Below are 11,970 nucleotides of genomic sequence, written 5' to 3' on the forward strand. Positions count from 1 at the left end.
TAAGTAGTTGGTACTGATAAGGCAAAAGTGACAATTACTGCCTTAGGAAAAGGATGACAGTGTTACTCAAGGTTTACTTTCTTGTGGGTAGATAAGCCTTTGGTAATTCTTTCTAACTCTAACTCTTTTTAAGTCTCCAGCACTTTTAAAGTCAATACTTTAGGTTTCAATAAACCTGTTGTGAGAAACCATAAAATAAATGAAATGATAACTGAATGTAATTAAGGACAAATCCTGGACTATTATTGCTTCACCTGGAAGCAAAAAACTTAAGAGGTAATATGGGTCAACCAATATGTTAGACTACTTGTGCTTTTCAAAAAGAATAAATAGTGGAAGAGTCTTTGCTTTGCAGGAAAACATTCACTTCTTTTAAACTCAGCAAGTTCTAAAGCTCTCTTGAAACAAGGTTTGGTTGGTCAGTGTTTGAATAACTAATGAATATCTAGAATCTAAATGGGTAAATTTATTGAGTGTTTATTGTTGAATAACAGCATTGTTAGCATTATTAATAATGTAATTACTAATAAAAGGTAATTAACAAGGTGATTATTAAATGGTATTATCAGTAAGGTAAACATTCTTATTAGTTGGAAATTGGTCCTCAACTATGTCTCTTCTTTTCTCTGATTTATTCTAAGGGGTAAATATTACATTGCTTTTTACTCGTTGCATGATGCTACTACCAAATTTTGTAAGCAATGCTCAATCTTGTTTAATGGAAGAATAAATATTAATGATGTATTTTTCAATTTTTAAAATTGAGATATAATTGACATGTAACATTATATTAGTTTTAGGTGTAGAACATAATAATTTGATATATGTATATATTGCAAAATGGTTACCATAATAAGTTTAGTTAACATCTATCACCACAGAATTATAATTGTTTTCTTGTGATGAGAACTTTTAAGATTTACTCTGAGCAACTTTCAAATATACACTATTGTTAGCTATAGTCATCATGCTGTATATTACATCCCCAGGACTTATGCTCATATAACTGGAAGTTTGTACTTTTTGACCTCTGGTGTATTTTTCAAGCGTCACCTAGTGAAGATAATATATAGTCTTTCCATTTTTATTCTAATAGACTCTGTGAGGTTATGTGTGGTGACCATAAGAATAAAGCAATGCAATAGGGCCATGGAGGGTGTTTTCTGGGCTCTAAAATGAAATTTCCAGGGAGGGGACACTGGCTTTCTGAAGTGAGCAGAGGAGAAGCCCTTGGTGAATGTGTGCTTTTCCTCGGCCCCCAGGTTGGGTGCCTCCCACCCACTATTCCTTGTGCTTTGCTTTCCTCCCTTCCCAGCATGGCCCCCCCCCATAGTGTATCTCCTCTCTCCCTAGACCATAAGCACCCCAGGACGAGGCCCACTGTTATCCCTTCCACATCTTTAGGCCTGGCACAATCCCCGGCACATGGTAAGTGCCAATCATTGGCTGAATACATAAAATATAGAGTAAAGTGTAAAACTTGTCCAGAGGAAGAGGAAATTAAAGTAGAAAAGCCATTTAGAATCAGTTTTGTGTGTGTATGTGTGTTTCCTCATTAAACTTTGTTTTAATGGGTCTCAAAATTGTGTGACAGGATTTTTGGTCAAGTTGTTTCCATTAAAAAGTACTGATTTTAAAAATTAATAACTGAAAAACTGCCACACGCACACAAAAACAAATGGTCCACAAAACATTCTCCTTTCCTTCTGAAGGTTTTACGATGCATTGCAATCATTAACCAGTCTTTTACTATTGAACTTAAACGGCCATTTGAGACAAATAGTTCTGAGACCGTTCTTCCACCACTTATTAAGACTGGGATGGCATGTATTGGAGATAATATTCATTTAGCCTTCTGGGCTTTCTGGTCACCAAGGTTACCTTGGTGACCTTGCCAGATCCAGCTGCCTTCTGCTATCCACTGCTTTGATGACACCCACAGCAGCTGTCTCTCTCATGTCACAAACAGCAGAACAGCCCAGAAGAGGGTAGTCAGAGAAGCTGTCAACTCACATGGGCTTGCCAGGAACCAGATCAATGATGGCAGCATCACCAGATTTCAGAAACTTCAGGCCATCTTCCAGCTTTTCCCCAGAATGATCAATCTTCTCCTTCAGCTCAGCAAATTTGCAAGCAATGTGAGCTGTGTGACAGTCCAGCACAGGTTCATATCCAGCACTGATTTGACCTGGATGGTTCAGGATAATCACCTGAGCCATGAAGCCAGCTGCTTTCATTGATGGGTTACCAGCCACATTGCCACGATAGACATCTTTGACAGACACATTCTTGACATTGAAGCCCACCTTGTTCCCAGGAAGAGCTTCACTCAAAGTTTCATGGTGCATTTCAACAGACTTTACTTTGGTTGTAATGTTGACTGGCGCAAAGGTGACCACCACGCCAGGTTTGAGAACACCATTCTCCACTCGGCCCACAGGGACAGTACCAATACCACCAACTTTGTAGAGATCCTGGAGGGGCAGGCGGAAAGACTTGTCAGCAGTTCCAGTGGCATTGCCATCTTTATGGGTGACATTCTATCCCTTGAACCAAGGTATGTTAGCACTTGGCTCCAGCATGTTGTCACCATTCCAACCAGAAATTGGCACAAATGTAGGTGCTGACTTCCTTAACGATTTCCCCATATCTCTTCTGGCTATAAGGCAGCTCAGTGGAATCCATTTTGTTAACACCAACAATTAGTTGTGTCACACCCAGTGTGTAGGCCAGGAGAGCATGCTCACGTGTCTGCCGGTTTTTGGAGACACCTGCTTCAAATTCACCAGCACCAGCAGCAACAATCAGGACAGCACAGTCAGCCTGAGATGTGCCTGTAATCGTGTTTTTTATAAAGTCTCTGTGTCCTGGGGCATCAGTGATGGTCACATAATACTTGCTGGTCTCGAATTGCCACAGGGAGATATCAATAGTGACACCACGCTCATGTACAGCTTCCATTTTATCCAAGACCCAGGCATATTCAAAGGAGCCCTTTCCTATCTCAGCAGTCTCCTTCTCAAATTTTCCAATGGTTCTTTTGTCGATCCCACCACATTTATAGATCAGGTGACCAGTAGTGGTAGACTTTCCGGAATCTACATGTCCAACGATGACGTTGTTGATACGAGTCTTTTCTTTTCCCATTTTGGGTTAGATTTAGCAGTGGTTTTCACATATATCCATGGTCTGGCAGCAAACCTGTTGCGAAAAAGGAGTGTTGTGCTTCTTAAAACCTAATCAGAAGCTAGATACTGAAAGTTTCAAGGGGTCACATTAGCAGTAATAAACCAAACTCCACTGATTCTGGCCCCTAAGCATTTCTAAGAGCTTCCACAGGGCATCTCATCTGTGCGCATGTGCACCATCCGGTTGGCCCCCATAAGATACCCACTTGGTGGACTTTGGAGTTGGGTGCAGACCACCTCATTTCCGTTCATCAGTACCCCGGTCTCCCACTGGGAGCTGGCTTTGGGAGGCCATTTGCTCACCACATCCTGCTGCTGTTCCCACCGGCTCCCACCAGGATCCTAGAGGTACTCCAGAACCCTAGAGAGACCACCTGCTGCTTCATGGCCTGAGGCTCAGTAGGGCCATTAGTAGTCTTGCCTGGATTGGATTGTTGTTGTTTTCCATTGATCTTAATCACAGGGCTCGGTAATACAAAGAGACACTATAAGGGATCTCCTGTATTCCAGACATTCTCTTCCTTACCTTTGCTGCAGAATGATAGTCTAATTTCCCCTTGGTAGTCAGGATCAAGCACCTCAGCCAACACCGTAACTCCCTTCTTAGCCTGTTGATTCAGAGGCATGAGGAACTCAGATGTTTGGGTGGCAGGCTGAACTTTCAGTTCACTTGTTGTGTCTCCTGGTGGAAGCATTTCTCCCTCTGAAATCAAGACTTCTAGGCCGGCAGAGTATAAAGTTGTGGGGACAGGAAGCAAAAATGTTGCTAGTGGGTCACTAGAGTAATAGTGAGTGGTGCCACTCCCATTCCTACCCCTTGATTCCTGGATCTGAGAATCCAGGCTTTTGGAGAGACAGCACCATATATTGGACAGTGATTTGGAGTATGTAGCGCTTTCTGGAGAGCCTTCCTCAGCCCTAAAAGGTATGACCACCTTGCTGGTGCTGTAACAGTCTTAAAAAGACTGGTCCACCATTGTGTCAAGCCAGCTGTGTCAGGATGGTGGAGAGCATGATAAAACCAGTGAATTTCATGAGCTTGGGTCCATTCCTGCACTTCTTTTGCTGTGAAGTGGGTTCCTTGAGTAGAAGCAATGCTGTGTGGAATACCAGGATGGTGGATAAGACATTCTGTAAGTCCCTGAATAGCAGAAGCACTGCATGCAGGAAAGGCAAATCTTTATCCAGAATAAATGTCTATTGCAGTAAAGACAAACTGCTGCCCCTTCCATGATGGAAGTGGTCCAGGTGGCTAACTGGGCACCCTGGAGAACGGTTCCTTATCAAGGGCTCAGTGTTGGTTTCTGCTGCTGGCAGATTGGGCGCTCAGTGGTGGCTGTAGCCAGGTCAGCCTTGTTGAGTAGAGATCCATGGTATTGAGCCCATATATAACCTCCATGCCTGCCACCATTGCCACTTTGTTCATGAGTCCATTGGGTGATAACAGACATGGGTGGGGAGAGAAGCTGACTGGTATCCACAGAATGGCTCATCCTATCTACTTGATTCTTAAAATCCTCCTCTGCTGCGGTCACTGTTTGGTGAGCATTCACATGAGACACAATATCTTCACTTTTTTTCCCCCCCCCCCATTCAGAGAGCTCTATCCACAAAGCTCTTTCCCACATTTCTTTGTCACTAATTTTCCAATCATGATCCTTCCAAGTCCTTGACCATCCACTCAAACCCTGATTATAGACCCTGTATTGGTATAATTGCACATAGAACCATTTCTCCTCTCAAGCAAGGTGAGTAACCAGATGCACTGCCTGAAGTTCTGACCACTGAGAGGGTTTCCATTCAACACTGTCCGTCAGCGATGTCCCAGAGAAGTGTAGCGCTACAGGTGTCCACTTTCAGATGGTGACTGCATATCATATAAAGCCATCTGTAAACGACGCCTGAGTCTTTTCTTTGTCTGTCAGCTGATTATAGAGAATTCCCCATGAAGTCATCGGTGCAGCGTGGGAGAAAGATGTTCGTGTAGTAGGAGTGGGGACCATAGGCATTTGGGCCACTTCATAATGTAACTTACTTGTGCCTTCAGAGCCTGCACCAGCCTGTTCACATATACCACTTCCATTTCATGATGGAGTGTTGCTGTGCAAACCCAACTTTATGGGTTGGTGAGTTAAATAACACCCAGTTCAGGATGGGCAGCCCAGGCCACATGGTAACTTTGTGGCCCATGGTCAAGTGTTCAGTCTCTACTAAGGCTCAGGAGCAGGCTAAGAGTTGTTTCTCAAAAGAAGAGTATTTACCTGCGGATGATGGCAGGGTCTTGCTCCAACATCCTAGAGGTGTTGTGATTTGCTTTTCCTCTACCTTTTTGTTATATCTGGGCCCGCAACAGGTTGTACGATGCCTAATCACATTGGCGAGGCTGATCTTTACTCAGTTTACTGATTTAAATACTAATTGCTTCCAGAAACACCCTTATGGACACATCCAGAAATAATGTTTTACTAGCTATCTGGGCATCCCTTAGATCAGATAAGTTGACACAAAATTAACCATTCCCCATGGTAACCATTAGCCACAAGTGGCTATTTAGTTAAAATTAAAAATTCAGTTTCTAAATCACACTAGCCATATTTCAAGCACTCAATAACTAGTGGCTACTGTGTTGAACAGTGTAGATAGAACATTTCCATAATCGCAGAAAGTTCTAGTGGACAGAATTGCTTTGGAGGATAAAACCAAGATATGAAAAGATTATCTGACTTTATAGAAATCCCAGTACAAGCCTGTGGCACCATAAAGAGAAACACTCTTCTCCTAATTCCTAGAATATTAGTAGTGGTAGGTGATGGAGGGCCGAGGAAGGGGAGTAATGTTTTTAAAACTTCAGCTGGACTCTGAACATCCACATTAGGGTATGTGTGTGTAATTTTAATTCCTCCCCAAACATTGTCATTCTCAAAATCTTTCCGCATAGCTTCCTTCTAGTGTGGAGGTTCCCAACTTTGTTTCTGAAGTTGCTAAAACTTCCGAGAACCCGATGCACGTCTTGTGACCTGTCTCCACCCCACCCAATCCATTTTGCTATGAATTAAATGAAGAACTGGGAAAAAGATTGGAAGATACGCTGTAGTTTATGGCCCTGCTTTAGGCAGACTCACTTACGTGCTTCCAAAGACAAAGTTAAAATGAATCCATTTTCTGGAAATATGTGAGTAGATAGAGCCCCTATGTCTGAGTTTTATGTGAATGAACAATGAACTTTTTAGCCAATTCTGGTAGAGCGCCCATTACCCTTTATAATGGTCATCATTGCTTCATGAAGATGGTGCTGAAAGCGAAGGAGGAAGCCCCTGCCCCTCCCAAAGCTGAAGGCAAAGCAAGTCTTTGAAGGCAAAGAAAGCAAGTGCTGAAAGGCAACGACAGCCACACAAAAGAAGATCTGCATGTCACCCACCTTCCAAAGAGTGCCCCCAGGAGAAACAAACTTGACCAGTATGCCATCATCAAGTTCCCCTAAATACCGAGTCAGCCATGAAGAAGATAGAAGACAAAAATACACTTGTGTTCATGGTGGATGCCATGGCCAACAAGCACCAGATCAAACAGGCTGTGAAGAAGCTCCATGACATTGACATGGCCAAGGTCAACACTCTGATCAGGCCTGATGGAGAGTAGAAGGCATATGTTCAACTGGCTCCCAACTCTGATGCCAACAAAATCGGGATCATCTAAACTGAGTCCAGCTGGCTAATTCTAAATATAAAAATTTTTCACCATAAAAAATAATAATATAATCCTTGCTAATATTTATTGCAGTGTTACTGTGTATCAAGCACTATGCTGATGGCTTTGCACACTTGAATAACAATCCTACAAAGAGATTACTGTTATTAACTTCTCTTTACAAGTGAGGAGGCAACTAAAGGTTCCACCTAGCAGAACCAAGACTTAACTCCAGTTCATCTGACTCCAGAGCTTGTGCTCAGAACCTTGTGGCTGTACTTTTTCTTGATGATGTCCAAGCATCATGTTTATTATTCTCTGTTGGGTTTGTCCTATTTATTGTGTGTCTCTCCTTCAAGACTGGGAACTTCTGAAGGACAAGGTCAGTGCCTTACTTATTGAAATGTGTAGTTGTCTTTGGCTACCAAGGCCCTTCCTATTTTTGAGTTCCCTCCCCTCCCTGCCATTATGTAAGTTTACCTCCTCCCATGGAAACATAAAAAGACAAGAAACACTCTTTCCCTGTCTTGAGCTATCGGGGCATGGACACAGGACTTGGCCAATTACCTTTCCCACCTGGGGCAGGCACAGAATATTGAGCTAGTCACACAAAGATGAGGAGATGGTTAGTCCTTATTCATGGTGATAGTGGTATCCAGCAGTGGCCTGTGGTGGAAGTGGTGGTAGCATCCTGACCAAGTGGTTTCTACTAAAACATGGTGGTTATCTTCCTGCTCGCTGGCCTTCCACTGCTGCCCTGTTTTCTGTCCATTTTCCAACCCCTGTTCTCCTGCCTTTTATCTACTTCTTCCAGAATATTCTCTTTTTGTGTAGAGTTGTTTCTGCTGCTTGCAACCAAGCACCATGACTAACACAGTTATCTTTGCATACCTAAAAGAATGGGGTAGTGCATTAGTAAATGTGAAATGAATGGATGAAATCTCATAAGTAGTCGATATACCTTGTAGACGAATGGAATAAAAGGGGGAAGTAAGATAAGAATGAATATGTTATAAGAATTATGGAAAGTGAGATGGGGAGGAATATATTTTCCCACTTAAATCCTTTTTTAACTTGTTAGATGTTGTACTTGTAATGTAGAAGATCTGATAAAGAAAGACAAGGCATAGGAGACATGAAGTGTCATTCTTTATTTAAATTAAAATTTATTAGGGTGACGATAGTCAAAAAAACTACATAGGTTTCAAATGTACAATTTTATAATACATCATCTATATATTGCATTATGTGTTCACCACCCAGAGTCAGTTCTTCCATTACCATATATCTGACCCCCTTTCCACTTTTCTACCATTCCCGTATTCCCTCTTACCCTCTGGTAACCACTAAACTGTTGTCTGTGTCTATTTGCTTGTCTTGTTTCTTTGTTGCCTTCAGTTTTACATCCCACGTATGAGTGAAGTCATATGGTTTTCAATTGTTTTTGTCTGACTTATTTCACTTAGCATAATGATCTCAAGATCCATCCATGTTGTTGCAAATGGCAGTATTTCATATTTTCTTATGGGTGAGTAATATTCCATTGTGTATATATACCACGTCTTATTTATGCAATCATCTATCAAAGGACACTTTGGTTGTTTCCATGTCTTGGCCACCATAAATAATGCTGCAATGAATATCAGAGTACATATATCTTTACAGATAAACGTTTTCAGATTTTTGGGGTGGATACCCAGGAGAGGGATTGCTGGGTCATATGGTAATTCTGTTCTTAATTTTTTGAAGAACCTCCATACTGTTTTCCATAGTGGCTGCACCATTTTACATTCCCACCAACAGTGTATGAGGGTTCCTTTTTCTCCACAGCCTCTCCAACACTTGTCATTATTTGTCTTGTTGATGATAGCCATTCTAACTGGTGTGAGGTGATATCGCATTGTGGTTTTGATTTGCATTTCCCTAATAGCTAGTGAAGTTGAGCATTTTTCATATATCTGTTGGCCATTTGTATGTCTTCTTGGGAGAAGTTTCTGTTCAAGTCCACTGCCTATTTGTTAATTGGATTGTTCGTCATTTTGTGGTTGAGTTGTATGAGTTCCTTATATATTTTGGATATTAGGCCCTTATCTGAGGCATTCTTTGCAAATATCTTCTCCCATTCAGTTGGTTGCCTCTTTTTTTCGTTGATGGTTTCTTTTGCTGTGCAGAAGCTTTTTGATATATTCCCATTCATTTATTTTAGCTTTTACTTCCCTTGCCTTTGAGGTCAAATTCATAAAATCCTCTTTGAACCCAAGGTCTATAAATTTATTCTATGCAGTCTATTGTTTCAGGTCTTATGTTCAGATCTTTGATCCATTTTGAGTTAATTGTGGTACATGATGACAGATAGCAGTCTAATTTAATTCTTTTGCATGTGGCTTTCCAATTCTCCCAGCACCATTTATTGAAGAGGCTTTCTTTACTCCATTGCATATTTTTGGCTCCTTTGTGTAAAATTACCTGTCCATATTTATGTGGGATTATTTCTGGGTTTTCAATTCTATTCCATTGGTCTGTGTGTGTTTTTCTGCCAATACCATGTCATTCTTAAAAATGCAATTAGAAAACAAAAATCCCTGTGCTCAAATCTGAGGTGCAAGCCTTCAGCTTTCTCTGAAGCTTCGTATAAATTCCACTATGCGTCTCTTCAAACAACTGCTTTTCAAATACAGTAAACCCTGACCTCCTCCAGGTCTCCAGTTACTCAGCTCACGGTTTGCAGGAACTTGTCCTGTTCTTGTTTCTTGCCACTTTTTGAAGAGTGAGGATTAGTGTGGCTTCACCTTTTGTAGTCAAGCCAAGACATTAGGAAATGATTTGGTTCAGGCAGTCATCAAGAAGTACCATATTTTGCCATGTATAATGTGTATGTTTTAGCCCAAATTTGTGAGAGAAAAATAAAGATGTGCATTATACCTGGGTAGTACTAATTCCGTATCTATATAAATGTTTTTAATTCTTTTATTTATGCTTATGGGTTAAAAGTGTAACTCTATAAGTTAATAACGATATCCACATGCAAAATAATGTCCTGGAATACGATAATTGGTTTTGTTGAACTTTCGACTAACTTCAATGATGGAGTTCTTAGCCTTCTATGATGTGTAAATATTGTAAATTTTTTACGGGTACATAAAATTTCTTGTACCTTGTATCTGTTCTTATATTTCGTAATTATTTGTTACATAAAATTTCTTGTACCATAACATGTTACAAAATAAATGCTAAAATTCCTTTATAATGCAAAAAAACAAGTACCTAAAAGTAAAGAAATAAAAATTTGAATTAAAAAATTAAAATGAAAGATTTTTTCCCCCTGAAAGTTTGGGCTAAAAATGTGGGTGCACATTATACACAGGAATGCATTATATACGGCAATGTATGATATTTTATAATTAAAACTGATAATGAGCACTGTGATACTCCACAGTCATCTAAGTAGACATTTGACTTCACACAAAATACAAATGAATAAATGAGTGGTGTGAGCAAGAATACAAGAAAATCACTGAAAATTTGTATAGAAAAATGTTCACCTGTTTGGCAACACATCAAAAACAGTTAATTATATATTATTCGTAGGCGTTAAAAGTTGTTCTTTTTTTGTTTTGTTTTAAAGTTTTTTGGAATTTATTGATTTGTATTTAAAAAGAACTGTTGACAAAGGTTCACCAGAAATAATCTGACCAAGTGGCAAAATACAGTTAATAATACTGAAACACTACTAAAGTAATTCCAAGGCATATGGTTTATATGACATAACAATATCTCTTAGATGCTGTCATTGGTATGAAAACTGACTGCTACTCACTTTTCTAAGCACACAGTGGTATAATTAACAATATTCAATCACTTCTGTTCTTTCTTGATTATATAAAAATGAAAATACCAATTAAAAAACTAACATATCTTCTCTTTAAATGTTTCTTGCATTTCAATGTTTTCATTCAGCAGTTGGTGTGGTTTAAGAGCTTTTTCATTTACAAGTCAAACAACAATCCACCTAAAGGGAACTGATAGTCCATAGGTTCATAGTGCAAATAAAGAGTTCAGGAATGCAGCAACTGACATTTCTAAAATCCAAAACAATAAAATTCCTAGAAGATACATGCAATAAGTTCTGCTAAGCAGCTGGCCACAGAACTAGAACATTTGATAACTTTACCCATAATTTCAATGGGACTCCAAATATTTCCAAACTCAACTTGAACTCTCATCTCAGGCTTTGTATTTTGCTTTTCCGGTTTCATTAATAACACAACATGATTCAAATCGCTGAAGTATCCATTATAGTCAAGGGCATATCCTACAGCAAACTTGTCTGGAATCTGAAATCCAACAAAGTCTGGTCTATACCCAGCCCTTGGAGGGATCCTTTTTACCAGCAAGCTTGCGACCTTGAGCATTTTTGGATTATGCTGCTTGACCAAGAAAAGCAATTATCAATTATATCTTCAATTGTCAATTATATCTTAAACAATCAAGACATTTTTTCCAGTTAAAGTTGAGAAATCATCTCTAATTACTTTTATGTCTCCTGTTACCTGGTCATTACAGTAGCTCTTCAGTCTGATAAAATCTACAGTCGTAGGAATGGATCTATCACTATTTCTGTTCAGTGCTTTGATGTAATCCAGCAGGTCAGCAAAGAATTGATAGCCCACCTTGAGTACGCAGAGGCTGTGATGTGATGGTCTCCCATTTCCATCATCACACTCGAGCAAGCCATTTGGTCCTGGCTGTAATTAGTCTGTGAGGAATAAACACCTTTTCCAAATCCTCAGTGTAATGATTAGGTATACCAATAAATTGAGGTCATAACCTGGTTCATCATCACTAATCACGATGCTGGGGCTGCGAGTTGTCATCCTGGAACCAGCAGGTGCGCCGGCTGAGTGTGTCCCAAGTTGTGCTTTTCTTGAATAATTATTTAATGGTCTAAACCTAGCTGGACTTTCTTAGCTTGGTTCTATACCCTGTTACACTTGTATCAGTCAGGGGTCCCCAGAAGAGGGAGGCACACTCAAGATTCTGCCTGCTATTCATTTTATCTATGAGAGAGGGAGACAGAGACAGAGACAAAGGGCGA

The 11,970-nt window shown here is 40.1% G+C and overlaps 1 pseudogene; it reads right to left on the bottom strand.

Moving 5' to 3' along the window:
* Nucleotides 1-11,099: 11,099 nt before the first annotated feature.
* Nucleotides 11,100-11,749, bottom strand: LOC109433898 (hypoxanthine-guanine phosphoribosyltransferase pseudogene; annotated as a pseudogene).
* Between the last annotated feature and the right edge of the window lie 221 nt (nucleotides 11,750-11,970).

Source organism: Rhinolophus sinicus, chromosome 8 (assembly GCF_057876585.1).
Source record: "Rhinolophus sinicus isolate RSI-liver-muscle chromosome 8, RSI-T2T, whole genome shotgun sequence".
In the NCBI taxonomy this organism is placed as follows: domain Eukaryota; kingdom Metazoa; phylum Chordata; class Mammalia; order Chiroptera; family Rhinolophidae; genus Rhinolophus; species Rhinolophus sinicus.